The 18,575-nt window shown below is 32.7% G+C and overlaps 1 long non-coding RNA gene across 1 annotated transcript in view; it reads right to left on the reverse strand.

Annotated features, from left to right (window-relative positions):
• Positions 1-14,724: 14,724 nt before the first annotated feature.
• The window catches only part of LOC115892625, a 32,180-nt gene continuing 28,329 nt past the window's right edge, over positions 14,725-18,575 (reverse strand). Inside the window, exon 2 of the long non-coding RNA XR_004052483.1 lies at positions 14,725-15,089. This is a non-coding gene — a long non-coding RNA (uncharacterized LOC115892625). The remainder of the gene's footprint in view (positions 15,090-18,575) is intronic.

The raw sequence follows: 18,575 nt of genomic DNA on the forward strand, positions 1-18,575 counted from the left end.
TATTTGAGCCTTACCATAAACAAGTGTTATTTTCTTTCAACATTTTCAATAGAATATTCCAGATTACTTTTTTAATCTAGAAAATGTAATGTCTCTCTATGATATACGTGTATAAATGTAATATAAGTAATTATTTCCCTCTAAAGAAAACTCTAAATTTTTAATCAAGTGCTTAGGACATATCACAAATGAATCAATAAATTATTTTTTTCTTTGAGCTCCTTCATAAAATTTATATTTATACTGATTATTCTGTAATTGCATACAAATATGCATATGCATACACATACATATTTACTGGTTTATCCACACACTCAAATGAAATAGTTTGCCCATTGGTTTCATCTTGAATATATGTAGAAAGCATTACTCAGAACTATGGATAACGTTACATAAAGTTTATTCAATTCAGATCTTTACTATTTTAAAATGATACCTACCTTTACATTTATGTTATATGGGTTATATATTATTTTTTGACAGACTACTAAAATTTGCTCAACTATGAAAACACAGTACTTTCAATAATTAAAATTAGTATAACGATTCAAAAATAAAATTAATGAAAGAACTTCATTCATAATAGCCTCAAAATGAAATATTTAGCGATAGGTGTAATCGGGTTATTGTGATGTGGTAACTATTTTGTTAAAAATTTATTATATTTTACATCTTTATTTAAAAAATAGAATCACAATAACTATTTTTATTTTATAGAGTATTTTTACCAAATTGTGTGCTGTTTAAAGTCTAGTCAGGAGCTCTTACAAAACAAGACTCTGACATAGCATGTGAGCCTCTGAGTTCATATTAACATGAATGCTTTGGGTTGAAATAATTATAAGTGATATTAGTTGACTATTTTATATTTCTTGTAAAAATTTAGTAATGTAAGATTATTGCTTACATCAGGAAATAGTAGTTTTTTTTAATATCTAATGAAACAAAATGCAAGGAAGGGAAAATATTAGATATTTTTCAGCCTCGTTATCTGGTTTGGTCAACTTTTTTGTCAGTGGCTGAACTATGGATCCAGTTCATACTACAAAGAGCCTACTTTCTGCCTCTTGTGGACATTTTTGTTTATGCCTGGAGGCCTCAGCTTTTTGACTTTGGAGACAACAATCTCTTCCTCCCAGGGAACAACATCCTGATGTGGTTAATCTCCAATGGCTTTGCTATCTTCTTAGTGGCATTTCAGCCCTTTTCACCATGTCTGGGTAAGTGGATCTCATGTTGGTCTATCATGTGTGAGTCCTACTTAACTAACAACATTTTAAGTGATACAGTAATTTCTTAGCTAACAATTAAATTAGTAGATGTTAAATTTTATTAAAAGCAAAATGTTGAAACCAAACTAAAATGAAAACTAAAACCTTAATCTCTACATTTTATGCACAATTGAAATTAATTCAAAATGGATAATAGAACTAAATGTAAGAGGTAAGTCTATAAAAATTCCTTAGAAAACAAGAGAAAATTTTCTAGACTTTGAGTCAGGCAACAAGTTCTGATAAAACCACAGAAACAAACTGTTAAAAATGTTATAAATTAGATGTTCTCAAAGTAAAACTTTTTCATGTCTAAAGAAATAAGAATAGAATTAAAAAATACCAAAGATGAGAAAATATTTGCAAATAATATATCTCATAATGAACTGTTGCCCAGTATCAGAGGACACTTTTTTTTCAAAAAGGGTAAAGGATATAAACAGGTATCTCACCAAAGAAGATGTGTGAATGGGAAATAAGCGCGGTAAGAAAACATTTGGCATTATTATTAATTAGGAAATTGCAAATTAAGGCCAGAACATTAAATCACTACATGTATACTGGAATGATTAACATAAAAAAGACTAATGATGCCCAGTTTTGGCAAAGATTTAGAGGAACTAGTATCCTCATACACTGCTGTAAAACAGCACAAACACCTGGGAAAACACTTTAGTGAACTCCTGTAAAATTTAAAGTATACTTCTACTCTTAGATATTTACCGAAAAATAAATGAAACCATTTGTCCGTCCAAAACTTATACACAATTGTTAACATTAGCTTTACTTGTAAAAGCCAAAGACTTAAATCAATATAGATATAAATAATATATAACTTACATATTAAAATATAAATTTTATATTGTATTATGCATTATATAATTTATATATCATGTTTATTATATTTTATAAAATGTATATATGTAAATACTTATATAATAATATACATTTATTATTTAAATATATATATTCTGAGTGAAAATATATATATAGTCTGAGTAAAAACAGCCGGGAAGAAATGAGTACAGACTACATGACTCTATTGTGTAAAATTTGAGCAAATTGAATTAATCTGTGATTAAAAGAAGCAAATAAATTATTCTCTGAGAATGAAGATGGAAAAATAAATGGATTATAAAGTGATACAAGAAAACTTTCGGAAGTGATAGAAATTGTTGTCTTTTTTTTTTTTTTTTTTTTTTTTTTAGACAGAGTCTCCCTCTGTCGCCCAGGCTGGAGTACAGTGGTGCATTCTCGGCTCACTGCAAGCTCTACCTCCTGGGTTCACACCATTCTCCTGCCTCAGCCTCCAGAGCAGATGGGACTACAGGCGCCTGCCACCAGGCCTGACTAATTTTTGTATTTTTTTTAGTAGAGATGGGGTTTCACCGTGTTAGCCAGGATGGTCTCGATCTCCTGACCTTGTGATCTGCTCGCCTTGGCCTCCCAAAGTGCTAGGATTACAGGAGTGAGCCATTGCGCCCAGCTAAATTGTTGTCATCTTAATTGGGGATGATTTCACGGGTATATACATATGTCAATCTTATCAAATTACATAGGTTAAATACTAGTATTTGTTTAGGATACTTTTTCCTCATTTTTTATCTTTGTTTTGAACAACATAAACAGGGTGGTATGAAATTTATAATACATGTAAATAAATATAAGGCAGGATCAAAAGGACAGGAGAAGAAAATGAAAGTATATATTTTTTCACTAATATAAAGTGGTATGATATTATTTTAATGTAAACTTCCCTCTGACCTACCCCCCGTCCCTATCGCCGCAGGCCGAGCTGGCTATACTGACCAGATCTACCAAATATTTCAAAAATAAATAACACTTATTCTACACTAATTCTTTACGAAAACAAGAGAAATATCACTTGCTAGTTCATTTTATAACAACATCATTACCCTGATACTAAAACCAGAAAAATCATTATAAGAAAATGAAACTGCAGATCAGTGTTTCTTCCTCAAAAACAGAGACAAGATTAAACTTCAACAAAAATTTAACAAGTGAAATCCAACAATATATAATGAAGATTATAAGCAATGAGATCAAATATGTTTTAACGTGAGAATTAAATGTTAAACATTTACAAATTAATCAAGGTACTTCACAAAAACCTGTAGCATCAACTCAATACATGCAAAAAATGTTTGGCAAAATTCAGGACAATTTTGATAAAAATTCTCAGCTAACCAAAAATAGAAGAAAACTTGTTCAGCCTGGTAGAGGCGGCACATGAAAAATCTAGAAGTTAATGATCAAAGTCGGAATATCTTTCCATTAAGATCAAGCATAAGACAAGGATATTTGCTCTTCCAAATTATATTCATCATTTCACTATATATCTTGTCCAGTGCAATAGGACTAGAAAAAATAAAAATGGAAAAAAGAAGTAGAGACAAATGTAACTGTCTTTATGGGCAGATGATATGATTCTCTATGCAAAAAATACTCTGAAGGAAACAAACTGTTAAGTCCCTTTCTAACCTCCAGTATGCAACATTAAATGCAGAATCTTTGCTTATTGAGACAACATCCATAAATTCAGCCTTACTCAACTTTTTGTTTCTTTCATCATTATCCCACACCCTCAGCATCAATTTCTAAAAAATGTTTTCTAATTTCCATTTGTATACATCAGAGAACTCAAGTCGTTCTTTTGGAGTGCAGCACACCTCCTCATGGGTTTCACATTGCATTTCCCTTTTAGGTGCCTGCATGACCCTGATTATAGTTACAGATCTAAAAGCAAAGAGAGGTGATGGAGGTGGGTCCAGGCAATCAACATTTTCTTCCATGAACACCGCCTCAGGGGAGACCCTTATAGTTTCTTCGGGTAATGGAGGGTTAATCTCATCAGGTGGAGGTGGACAGGCCAATGCTGCAGTGGGAGAAGAGACTTCAACCACTTGGAGGGAGGAGATGCCTCTGCCAGTGGGGATGGGGAGCTACTCCTGCAAGGATTAGGAAGCTCACTTCTGCCGACAGTTTACAGGCTAAGTTCACTGAGGGAAGGGCATCTGCTTCCACTGGGTTTAGAAAACCTCTTCCACTGGAAAACAAAGCTCACCAGAATTTAGGGGCTCAGTGTCTCCAGTTGCATCAGAGCCTTTCCACACAACTCCATCCCAATTTATAGGATATCCTTGTTTCCTGGTCAACACCCTCATTTTCACAGTAAACACTGCAAGCCTGGGAGTTCAACTTGCATTGTTATTCAGCATGTTGGAAGATGAGATTTCGATTTACAGCAACTTTAGCTCTGTAGCTAAGAGATGAGTATCTACTTTCAGGCCCACATACAAGAACTTAGCTTACTTGTGTGGTATTTGGGATGGAAATTTGAATCTCCAAGCTCATCCTTTTCTTGCCTCACTTTGTCCATCAACCTTAGGAACAAGCAGTCAAAATATTTAAATTCATTAGTTTTTCAAAAATGTTACAAAGTATTATTTAAAAATGTTACCAGCAAAATATTACTGGCTCCTTACTTTATACAAGGGGTTACCTATGGCAATGTAACACAGATATTTTGAGTATCTCTATAACCAGACCAAGTCAATGACTCTCAGTTCTCTCTTTACTACTGAAAATTTAATTACTAGCATCTTTATATTTAATCACATTATAAACCCAATACCAAAAACTTCGGAACCAAAGAAAACTCATTTTTAACATTCACAGTACCAAAATCTGTTTTAGTTAGCTTTCTCCAGACACACACATACACTTACACACACATACACACACATAATATATAAAATTATAACATTTATTAGGAGGAATTGGCTCATATGATTATGACTTAGAAGTCCCACAGTGTGTATGCCCTTTGCAAGCTGGAAACTCAGGAAAGCCAATAGTATAATTCAGTTTGAGTCCAAAGGCCTGAGATCCAGAGGAACTGATGATGTAAATCTCAGTCCAAGGTCAAAAAAAAGGTGATTAGTTGTCTAGCTCAATTTACACAATATGGGCAAAAACAAACAAACAAAAAGGCAAATTACTCCTTTCTCTGACTTGAGTTCTATTCAGGCCCTAAAAAGATTGACTGATGTTAAATCATTTTAGTGAGAGCAATTTAAGTTACCGAGTCCACTGATTCAAATGCTAATCTCATCTGGAAACACCTCACAGACTCACAGAAAACAATGTGTAATATGGGCACCACTAGTCCACTCAAGTTGACACATACAGTAAACAATTACAGAAAGATATAGAATATATCAATAATAATCATGTTGATATCCCTAACTTATTCCTTTTTCAAAATAATGATAGAGCAGATGTTGTTGGTGCCCAATCTTCTTCCTTCTCTGTCTCGTTAGTTTTTGACCACCAGCATTGACACCTGTTTATCTGAGGGCATTTACCAAAGCTTTGAAAGAAAGTTTTGGAAAGCCTGAACAACAGATCTGAAATACCAAGATACTAACCACCTCACATTCCAGCAGCCCTAAACACACCTGAAAAGAAGTTTTGTGCGCATTCTACGCTCCCTCACTTTACAATTCAGTGGTATAACTGAGTCATTATTTTACATCATTTCCTAAAATTTCCCCGTGGACATAGCACCCCATAAATAGAATTGAAGATGAAATTTAAAACATACTATTTTTAATAGGGCTATTATACATTTATAAACTGTCAACTGTTAGCATTAATAAAACTGATATTGTTCTATTATCAGAAGACATAAGAGTGCTCAGAGACTCTGTAATGTAACATCTACCTGGTTTAGTTTAAAAATCATTTATTCTATAATTTGAGCCTCAGAAACTATTACCTTCAAATATGACACTTTGACATGCCGAACTGAAGAAAAAGCCTCAAAATCTCTCTGACCTTCTCCCTGCACCCACCACTTTCTTTCCCCACCCAGTCTCTCAGTCTTTCTCAAAGCACAAGATGAAGTTATTCTCTCAAGTCCTCTTATCTGCTTAAAGTCTGAATCCTCCAAAGAAGAAACCAATTATCTATGTTCCCTATTCTGAGTTTCCATTAACGAAACCCTTATCACAGGAAGAAAGACAGAAGTTTGTCAACACACCTGGATAGATTTCTGTCTCAAATCATTGTCTGCTCTGCTGGTCTGACAGACTTTGTCCCAGGCCAATGTATGCTCTTCAAGTCCATTGAAATCTTCCAAAACTCATGTACTACCCTCCTAAAATTATTCACACTTACCCATCTCTCTTACTATGAATAAGAAGGGTATATAAGCATCTGCACCTCACTATGTGGTAGGGTGATCACTCCCTGATTCTCACCCACTCACATACATGAATACACTTATCTGCCTATTGTCCTATTAATCTGCCACTTGTCAGTTGATTTTTAATGAACCTTCAGAGGGTGGAGGGGTAAGAGTTAAAAAAAGAAGAAACAGAAAAAGTGGCTCAACAGTCAAATACAGGTTTATTTTAGAGAATAAACATGAAAGGGGTTTCTGGCCGATTTCAGTCAAAAGCCTTCTCTCTTACAGACTAAGGGTATTGAAGGGTTTAGGGAGGGAGAGCTTATCTCAGGCTCGAAATGTTACCCTGTGGAGGAGAGTTTTATTGTGGGGTTGAAATGTCTCTGGTTGGAGGGCAGGTTATCTCGGGCTGGCATGTTTCTGATTGGAGGGGAGGTTATCTCAAGATTGGCATATTTCTGGTTGGAGCGGGGTTTATCTCAGGGTTGGAATGTTTTTGGCCAGAGATGTCACTTGTGATTCATGGGCATGTTGACATTAGCCATTAGGCTGATGTTTTGGGGCTGGATTTAGGGAGACTCTAAAATGGTGGTGTTTGTCCAAGATGGCGATGCTCCTGCTGTTTTGACAAGGGGAAGTTTTCCTTTGGTCCCTACACACTGAAGACCTAAATCCTGCTTGTTTTTGGAAGACTTGATAAAGTTGTATTTAATGTGACTAGGGAACATTAATCAGATGCAAGCTTTTTGACATTCATTTCAGTATTTAAAAAGGCTATAGAGTTGGAAGAAGTCAAGAAACATGAAGTTTTAGTTGAAAAAACTATTAACCTTAATGTAGATTTTAGAGTTTTGCCTTGTGATGATTTTCCCCAACTGACAATCTACTTATTCCTAGGAGGCTTGATTAGATCTTTAATTAACTCAATCTGGAAGTGCAGTGACCTCTAATTAAATTAAATTTTGTTTCTGCTGGCAGGAAAATAATGAACTTATTTAAATAAGTTTCACAGCTATGCAAAATCAAAACCAATTCAAAGCTAATAATGAAGTATGTTAATAGGTGTACAAACTAGAAAGAAAGGAAAGTACTTGTTTATCTCTCAAAATTATGAGGTTTAAAAACTTAATTATTATAAATTAAACAATCTGTAAACATGCATATGTACTGAATGTTAATAAATGAAACATATCTTTGGAAAAACACATCAGAAAATCATAAAAGTCCTAATTATTTTTCTGAGTGATTTCCTTCAAAATCAATTTAGTTTGCTCTTGTTTGAAACACTTTTAGAAGTTTTGTTTTTTAATATCTTGCAAAATTAGTATTAATCACATTGAAAAATCAACCATAAATAGTCATGTTGACTATGTATTCCCTTTCTGCTATATGATTTTAAAATGTATGTTTAAAATATGAATAAAATTCTATGTTCCATGATTAATATGTTATTCAAATATGTTAAATAATATGAAGACCTCCAACAAACAACTGTTAAAATAATATCAAATAGATATATTCAACTTGGCCAGAAACTGTATGTTCAATGAAATGCTTCGTTTTAATTCTTATGAACTTGAAAATATTAATGTCTTAATCTATTTTCTGCTGCTGTGACAGAATACCACAGATTGAGTCATTTATAAAGAAAAGAGATTTATTTGGCTCCATGGTTCGGAAGGTTGGGCAGTTCAAGATTGAGGGAATACATGTGGTTGTGAGAGCCTTCTTGCTACATCATAACATGGTGGGAACTATCACATGCTGAGAACAGATGAGAGAGAAAGAGAGAAAGACAGAGAGAGAACAAATCGGATCAAATTCATCCTTTTTAATCAGGAACCCACTTCCATTAAAAGTCACGCCTCAATAATAGCATTAATACATTCATGAAGAGAGAGTCTTCATGACCTATTCACCTTTTAAAGGCCTTTCTGACACTCTTATATTAACAGTTAAGTTTCAAAATGAGATTTGGAGGGGATAATTGAACAATAGCAATTGGTGAATATTTTATTATAGTTTGTATAAATACTCATTATGAAATTAAGAACTTTCTCCAGGTGGTGCATATTGTTTGACTATTTTTGTCAGGTTTATTTTATTATTTGATTATAAAAATCACATGTGATCATTTAAATAAAATATAAAACAAATATATTAAAATATTAATTTCTTAAATTTACACCCCAGATATATTTCCCCTTTTCAGTTAATATTTTCACATATTTAGTTTTTGTGTATGGAACTTTTTCTTTTGGTAAAATTCAAATATAATTCAAATATTTTACATTTAAATTTTGTGAGTTTTGACAAATGCATATAATCACAGCTCCATTAAGTTGTAGAATATTTTCATCATCCTAGGATTTCTTTTTATCCTCCTTCCCAGCCAACTCCAAGCCAACTCCTTTCCCGTTCAGAGACAGACCTTCTTTAAACAATTTTGCCTGGGCAATTTGTCCATACTTGGAATATTTTTTTTACTTGTTTTTAAAAACATTTCTGAGCCATGTCTATACATCCATAAATTTCAAGTCAACCTGTATATCATATGTACATACAATTAGTTTATACACATTCAAGTTTTAGTTATTTTCTGTCTTTAGTTATTATTAAAACTATAATTAACTATATTTTTATTTTATTCTATAAATTTTTTAAAGAGACACAGAGTCTCACTATGTTGGCCATGCTAGTCTCGAACTCCTGGCTTCAAGCAATCCTCCTGCTTTGGCCTTCCAAAGTACTGGGATCACAGATATGACCCACCATGCCCAGCGTAAATAAATGTATTTTTATAATAACTACAAACAAAAAACAGTTCAGACTTGAGAATGTACTATATAATTTGCAGATACCATGATGAAATCACTTTACTCAGACAGGGCCAGGAAGGCACAAAAGTCTGAGATAAGAATGTATACATGTCTGGGAAAGGAACGATTTCCAAGAACTTTCTCAGAAAAACCCAAAAAGCCCTTTCACATCCTGCGTGCATCTCCCACGTTCGAAAGGTACATCACTGCACGTTCTTAGGGCTGCAGTAATTCAGATCAGACACCCTCAAAAGAATACTTGCCCAGGAATGGCATCTCTACTAACAAAGTGATTACAACTCTGGCTTTGAGCCTCTGGAACCAATGAACTCTGCTTCTTAACAGATTTTGTAAGCCTCTCTCTTTTTGCTAATCTTCTTTTTACCCTTCTCTCACCCAGTGTACTAGTGGGTTGCCATTCTGTGCATTCTGGATTATAATCCTTATTTCTCATTCCTGAGTAAACTCAACATATTTGTAGATAGTTTTCTCTGATGTATATTTTGAAGTTGGCAATACATATCATAGAAGAAGTTTTCCTTTATGAGATAAATATTGAGTTCCTACTTCCCGTAACACAATACTAAGTGTAGTTTATAGTGATATACCTTTACTCTATGCTTTACGTCTTTATTGATAGGGCATGTGGTATATTAAATAAAAAACTATTTAAGAAGCATATATTGGGTAGATGTTTGGCATGTTAACAAAGGCATTACTTGTCTTTAAGATTACATTGACAAAGTCAAATTATAGTAGAGAAATTTCTATGTAAGAAAACATGCTGCATTAATAATTAATTATCAGATTTATTTAAAGGCAGAAAATAAACATTATGATGCATCTTCATAATAATTTGCCATATATATATAGTTATGCTAAGGGGACCAAGAAGTTTTACTTTCCTCTTAGCCATGTTTATACACGTCAAATGTGTTTCTAAAATAAATTTATTTGAATAGTAACTATTAGTCACGCCAGTACAGAGTGAACAACAATCTTACACTTATGTGAAATAAAAACGTCTTCAGTAGAAATTAACTCAATAAACGCGTTCTATTTTTGACTTCAATTCCAAAACAAACTATATGTGTGTAGTTTGGGAGTCATCTAATACAAAGTTAAGATCATGGGCTCTGGAGTGAGATGCATTGAGATACTAATTCTAGGTCAGCTAATTAATAGTTTTGTAAACTTGAGCAAGTAACTTAATATTTAAGACTTTAGCCACATCATTTATAATACAGAGACAACAATAATACTTATACTATTGAATTTTGAAGTACTTTATGAAACACGCAAAAATACACAAGGAAAATACTTTATTAGACCTGGTATATTGTAGAGGCTTAATATTGTAGTTAACTATTATTGTTCATTATCATCATCATCATAATTGTTATCATCATCAAGATCATGTTAATATCAGAAGTATCATTAATTTTGACTGCTAATAATGGAAATAAATGCAGTTATTGTCTGCATTTTCAGTAATGCATTGTGATACCTAAATATACATCTTCATGATGGAAATAAATTCGCTATTCTTATCATTATTATTTTACCAAAAACTGCGATTTTATCATACCCAACTTAAGAACCGGAGTGTAGCTTCTCAAGTAGCCATCGGGTTGACATTCATAATTACCAATTTCTTGCTTTTTAAGTAGTTTTTATATTAATTATTTGTTTATAATGAAAGCTGTCTTCTGTAGCATTTTTATTTATGATTTCAAGTTTTATCCTTGTGTTTCAGTGTAGCTGTAGTTTATTTATTTCCACCCCTTTATAATATCTCATTCTAAGGATATAGCAGTTTAATAATGCATTCTCCTGGTGTGCATAATCAGTTTTTTTTCATTGCTGTTACTAAAATGCTGCAGTGAACACTGTTAAAATGTTTCTTCATTTAATTGTTACTCTAAGCTAAATACACAGAATTGGGGGTTCTAGTGATTTTTAAACTGTCTTTGAGACTGACAACTGTAATAAAATTTGAAGTATAAATTTTCCTTTACAGATGACAAATATACAGATTCTATCATGGAAATAAAATAGAGTCAATTACCTTTTAGAAATATAACATCAGTGCACTATTACATGAAAAATATTTGAAACCCAGTGGAGTTCTAAAGAAGAAACTGTCTCTATCCGAAACATCGCCTGCAGCAGAGAAGAGGAGGAACAATCCTGAGCTTCTCTGTAGCTTCTGTAAGTGCTCACAGTGGCAGTACTTCTCCAGAATCTAGTAGGTGAGAGTGGTTGGGAATTAAACTTTTTAGAATTGTATCCTCTGCAATACAGATTATAGAAAGGGAAAGAGAAGGGAGTAGACTTGTGCACAAACAGGCACATCAGACTACTACAATAAGCATGTTCAACAAATTTTTCAAGCATTTTCCTATTGATTGACATTTTCTTTTCTTACCTGTTGTCACTCTGAACAAAACTAGAGTAAATATGTTTTCCTCTATTCTGATATGGTTTTTGTTTTCAATTCTATGGTGATGATTCAGAAATGAGACCTTTTAAAATATAGGACATATTTCATTTTCAAAATTTAATAGGTATTTAAACAGTTGAATAAGCATGAGTAATTTGGGCTCTAAAACTCTGTAAGTGTTACAGAAAAGTGGTCCCGATCCAGGCCCCAAGAGAGTGTTCTTGGATCTCACTCAAGAAAGAATTTAAGGCGAGTTTGCAGTGCAAAGTGAAAGAAAGTTTGTTCAGAAAGTTAAGAAATAAAAGAATGGCTATCCCATAGAGCAGCCCAGAGGGTTGCTGGTTGCCCATTTTTATGGTTATTTCTTGATGATATGCTGAACAAGGGGTGGATTATTCATGGCTCCCCCTTTTAGACCATATAGGGTAGCTTCCTGATATTGCCATGGCATTCATAAACTTTCATGACCCTGGTGGGAGTGCAGTAGTGAGGACGGCCAGAGGTCACTCTCGTCGCCATTTTGGTTTTGGTGGGTTTTGGCCGGCTCCTTTATTTCAGTCTGTTTTATCAGCAAGGTCTTTATGACCTGTATTTTGAGCTGACCTCCTGTCTCATCCTGTGACTTAGAATGCCTTAACCAACTGGGAATGCAGCCCAGTAGGCTTCAACCTCATTTCACCCAGCTTCTATTTAAGATGGAGTTGCTCTGGTTCACACACCTCTGATATAAGGATCACTATATGGTTAGAAAATATGGGAAGCTGGTAATATTGCCTTCACTTCTTTCTCCTAAAGGGTTAATATCTGTCTGTCATATTATAAGTGGGTATATGGGAATCCAGTCTTGTAGGTGTCTGAGGATGACTCTTTGGATTTATGTAAATTAACGTGTTTGCTGGAGTTCTTAGTCCTCATCCCTGTTTAAACAAATGAATTACTGATATTTATGGGATGAAAATCACTCTACGGGAAAAATTTAAAATGAGTGGGTAGCCAGAAAAAAACGATTGAGAAAAATGCAAGAGACAATGCAAAAACTAAAGGCACTTTCTGTGACAAAAGTCTCCACCATTCTCTTCTGTTCCCATGCTTTCCCAGGTTAGTCTCTATCCCTCCTGAACTCCTTGGAGCCTACTATCTTTCTCCAGAATTCAGGCTAGTTTTTTGTCTTGTGACCTCGATGAGTCAAGAACTGCTGATTTGTAGTTGCTTCAGGCTTTTCTCTTGTTGTATGATAGGACACTCTATCTCTCTACAACTCTATGTTTGCATAACTCTTTAAATCAAAACTAATAGTCTCTTTTCACGGACAAAATTGATGTTTGTTTTACAGTTTCTTTTTCTAGTCTTGAATGTCAACAAACAAAAATAAAATCTGATTGAAACATATTATATTATCATGTAGAAATGTGGAAGAGTAACAGCCATACAGCAGGAAAGCAATACAGTCTAAATTCAAGTATAATCCAGTAGGAGAAATCATGGATTTCAAAAAGCAATTAAAGCCACCTTTAAGCTTCTTCATAATAATTGTTCAGTAGCATTATCTAAAATTTTGTAATGGGAGTTTTCTAAGCATATGTTAAGAAAATAATTAAAATAAGAATGATTTTATTACTGGTTTGACATTATTAAATGATCAAAGTAACATATACTCTTGATCAAAATTCTAAATTTCTAAAATATCTGTGGCTAATATTAGTAGTGTTTTTTTAAATTTAAAATGATTTTCTATGAAATAGACTATAATGCATGAATGCTGAAATTTGTTTTGACACTTTCTTAAAAATGCCTTTCTTTAACTGTATCAATTATTCCTGAAAAGAGAAACACTTTAACATATGTAAAAGGAATACTTGAAAATTAAACATATTATGTACTTGAAAACACATATTTCTCAATTTAAAGAATTTTGCAATCGAAGAAACTAAGACTATCATGATATTACTAAGAGCTACAAGTACAATTATCTGCAGTTTGGTTCTGTAGACAAAGTGAAAAATTTTGAATGAAGTAATACATATTTCTTTAGTGCTTTAACAATACAAGTAAATTCAAATGACTCTTGGACAAGGATTTCTTTGTCTTCCTTTTAATCCATATTAATTCTAAATGAATCTTATTTATCATTTCTCAAATAAAGTAACAGCAGAAAACCCTGGAAATTACTTTTAACTCAAGGAGTTTAGATACAGAGCTAGATGTAAATTGAGGCGAACAGAAACTCGTGATTGTCTATTGCAAAAACAGGGAACATTTTATAATAAATTTGTATTTCTGCAATAAAAACAATTCTAATTTTTCAAATATTCTTCAGCTATTGTGAAAACCAATGCTAAGGTAGAACACTGTCAAACTTCCTGTAATTTTCTGTAATTTTCAAACTTCCCCTACTCTTTTACTATTTCTGTCATGGTGCCTGTTATTTTTCCCAAAATTTTCAATTGCACATTTAAACTGTAAATCTGCTGGTGTTTCTCTAAGAAATGAATCACTTTATTTGTACATTGTCTCAAATAACTTTCTTTTTTCTGCTTGAGTTATGCATTTTAATTGGCAAAAACAGGGAAGAGAATTATTTTACCCAATGAGAAGATTGTGTCTAATTCTGCTCTTTTTGTCCTCCACGACTTTAAAATTTTTTTTTTTTTTTAGATGGTAAGAATCATCCCTAGAAGGAAATCGAAATTTTATTATTATCACCTTCCTTATTTGACAATGAAGAAACTATAGAGTTTGATATTTTTCCGGAATTACATAGCTAACAGAAGTCTTGTGAATCCCTAGTATACACTGTTATCTGCACTTTAACTCTAAAAGTGTAACCACAGTGTTATTGGTTGTCCTGGGAACTAGAGCTGTGTTCATGTTTTACGTAGAACTTGATACTGATAGCATTACAAGATGTTTTATGGCTTTCAATACATAATAATGTATTAGTCAGGATTGTCTAGAGGTAAAGAACTAATCGAATATATGCATATATGAGAGGAAGTTTATTAAGGAGAATTGACTCACACAGTCACATGGTAATGTCTTGCAGGGTGACTTCCAATGCATCCACCTCCGGCAGCACATGGTTCACCTTCCTCAGAAACTGCATCATTCTCATATCCCTCAATCAGCCCTTTAGGTTCCTTGATCAGGTGTAAGATATGGCCCCCCACTCCACTTTGGGTATCACATAAACCGCGAAGTGGAAGTTGAACTCCACAGAGTGACAGGGACCTCGGTGTCCTGGAGGCACAGGGGGAAGCCACAGGGCCCCACTCCCCACACATGCGGCTCAGTCCATGGTGGGTGAACAGTTTCATGTGGCCTCACCAACTCTAGCGAGGTCAGAACTGGAAAAGAAATGGAACCAGAAGTTGTCTATAATTTAATAAAACCATTTTGCATCCCAATCTGCAATATCTAGCTATAAATTTTTTTACCATTTCTCAATGAAGTATCTCTATGTTACTTTACCTTTAAAAATCTTTGGACTATTTGATAATTAAGAAATAGTTTGATTTATCAGCAAATTGTTGAGTAATATAAAATTGAGGCAAACATATAATTAGTACTTTGAAGACATCATTGATTGTGTTTGTCTTTTGATATAAAGCCAACTAATCTCTTAAAAATTTGACACAAAATGAAATGGTTTTTAAAATAAGATTATATATTTCCAAATGAAATCATACAGTGATGCTCTTGTTTCAAGTCCCTGATTTCGCAGATAAAGAAGGCTTACTACTTCTGCAGCCACCCATTAAGTTAGAGACTTGAAACTAACCTCTTATCTTTTGACTGGCAATTTTGTGTATATTATGAAAAACACGTATATTCATATTTAGTGTTTATATTAAATATTACCATATTCTTTATTAAAATTAATATATTTTAATTACACTTTAATGTATTACTAGGTTTGGAGAACTTTTTCTGCTTCTGTGATATAATAGTGATTAAAATAGTCAAGATCCATGTGGTCATAGAGGTTAGTGTAAAAGACAAAATAAACAAAGAAATGTTACACTTTCCGGGAGTGATAATTTTGTGTAGAAAAGTAGAGTGAGAGAATAGAGAACAGTTGGAGAAGAAATCTGTTCTAGGTACATTAGTCTAAGTGGAATCCTGTGACATATGAAAAGACTTAAATAATTCAAGTTTATTGATTATGAAGAGAAGTTTATCAAAATTATTTTTCAAAAGAAAAAAATCTCAGATAACCTTAATAATCACCACATATCACATATCTTGTAAGTGATCAAATCAGGTGTGAATTCAAGCCTGTTTAAGACCATAACAAATTTCCTTTCCATTACACCAGTCTTCATTTCCGTTTAGTGATGTCATGTTTTAGTGGTGTTGTTAGTAATTATATGTCACATCCATAATTGAAATAATGCTATGTGTGACATTAAAACATATTTCTTTAGTGTGGTGACCTTTTGTGATGAGGCATTGTTTTTAAAATGTAGGTATTTATCAAGCAATATAAAAATGTTTATGCTAATTTTAAAATATTATTGAAAAAATATCCAGGGGAAGTGTGTACTCTATTTAAATGTCAATGAAGATTCAGAAAAATAATAGTCATAAAAAGCTTTGTAGAGGTTGTAGGATTTTATCTATCTTTTGAACCTTGGAAAATATTTCAATTACTTTACAGAAAAAGTAAGATAGGCCCATGGAGTGTTAACAAACGTGAAACAAAAGAATATTACAGAGCAGATATAGAGATAAGAAACCAAGAAAGAGCAAAAAAAGAAGTTCAGACAAAACTAATAGAAACTAAATTTGGATAGTTAGAATAAGATCAGATTATAAAAATCTTAAAGAAAAAAACTAAATATAAAGGTTTTATTTTATTTTTTAATACAATCATGTTTTAATTAAACTTGCTTAGCAACACTATGATGACATGATTAGTGCAGGGACACTTAGTAGGAAGATGAAACAGATGGGGAGCTTTCCAGTCTTCTACACATGATCGTGGATACAGTAATGTTAGAAAAACTCAGACTGCCTCAAGTAGGACAGAGCTCATTTCCAATTTTGTTCCAATATTGTGTTACCATGGGAAACTTAATTTCACTAAGCCTCAGCTTTCTCACAAACAAAATGAGTATAACAAAAATACCTAAGTGATGAAGTGATGGAGTTTCTTAGCATTATATGTTGTTATTATTTTCACAACCACCTACACTTTGAAAAGAAATTACATGTCTTAGTATATTAGGATCTGATATGCATAACTGCTCAAGAAAAGCCACAAAGACATATATGATGAAGTGGACAAAGAACAATCATTCACACCCCATATGTCTGAAATTAGATTATTTGAAGTGTATAGCTTAAAGATGTTTATTCATGTACTACAATTATCAGTCACTTACTATGTGCTAAATATTCTGCAAGTACATTTTGACATAAAAAATTCATTGAAACAATCTGGCATCTATGAAAAATACATTAGTAATCGCTTGGAATGTATATTTAATGTGGGGATGCAGGGAAATAAAAGAAAAAAAAAACCCTGAATGGACAGAGTGAAAAAAAAAATCCATACCTAGACATATAGTAGGAAAATCTCATAATAATTCATATATCATGTTTTCCATTCTTTGACTTTCTACTTTGTGTACTTTCCTTGTAAACAGCATAAGACTATAGACACTATATTATAATGAATAAAGGTATATATAGACTTTGAAATTAGAATGACAGGATTTGAATTCTCACTTCTCTGCCTTGTATAACTTAACTTTTTTTTCAATTTTCTCTTTATAAATTTAGACATATATTAATATAATCCAGTGCATTGAAACATTAACAGGTAAAAAATATTATTGTCTTGTATAACACGAAGGCAGAACTCTAGTGTAAGCTATGAACTTTGAATGATGTTGACATACCAATGTAGGTTCATCAGTTATAATAAATGTAACATTCTAGTGGGGGATGTTCATAGTGTGGGAGGCTGCACATGTGTGAGAACAGTAAAAATATGAGAACTCTCATATTTCTGTTCAATTTTGTTATAAGCCTGAAACTGTTCTAAATTAAAGTCTACTTAATTATCTAGCACTACAAAAAATATCATTATCTCAATAGATGCAGAATGAATGCAACATGATTCAAAATCTATTCATTTGCAGTAGGCTAACATTTTAAAGACTTTACTTGCACACAACAATCAGACATGTTGGGAAAATTCAGATTTTGATGTAATAGGTCTAGACAGGGATGATTTCTGCACCAAAAACATTAAGCTATATTCTACTGAAGAAGTTATTTTAAAAAGAAGGGTCCTATATACTATGACCATTAATAAAACTTCTTTTAGGCCAGAAACAAGGTGGTAAGGCTCTGTATTTATTACTGTATAAATTCAAGGTCAGTCATCTAATATCTTTATTTTGACTTAAAGGATTTGAATTTATGTGAGAAGCAAATATCACACTACAATTTATAAAAAAAAATTTATTTTGAAAACAATGGTAATGTTGATATAAAGTTTATTCTTGTAATCTTTTAATATCATTACTTTTTCTGATATTTACTAATCCTGTACAATCTTCTGTGACCTTATAAATTCATTATCAAGTGCTGAGATCTTGGCATCTTAGTCAACAAAACATCTGGCATATGCTTGCTCCCTTCTCAACTTATCCTCTCCATCTTCTCCCATAGATTTGCAGTTCATTTGCATAGTGCAATTGAATTGCTTAGAATAAGATAAATTGTCCAAATTACTTTAAAATAGAAAGAGTAACACATTATTTTAACATGTATTTTACATGTATTTTTTAACACATTTTAAAATACAGTTGTTATAAATT

Source organism: Rhinopithecus roxellana, chromosome 2 (genome assembly GCF_007565055.1).
Source record: "Rhinopithecus roxellana isolate Shanxi Qingling chromosome 2, ASM756505v1, whole genome shotgun sequence".
Lineage (NCBI taxonomy): Eukaryota > Metazoa > Chordata > Mammalia > Primates > Cercopithecidae > Rhinopithecus > Rhinopithecus roxellana.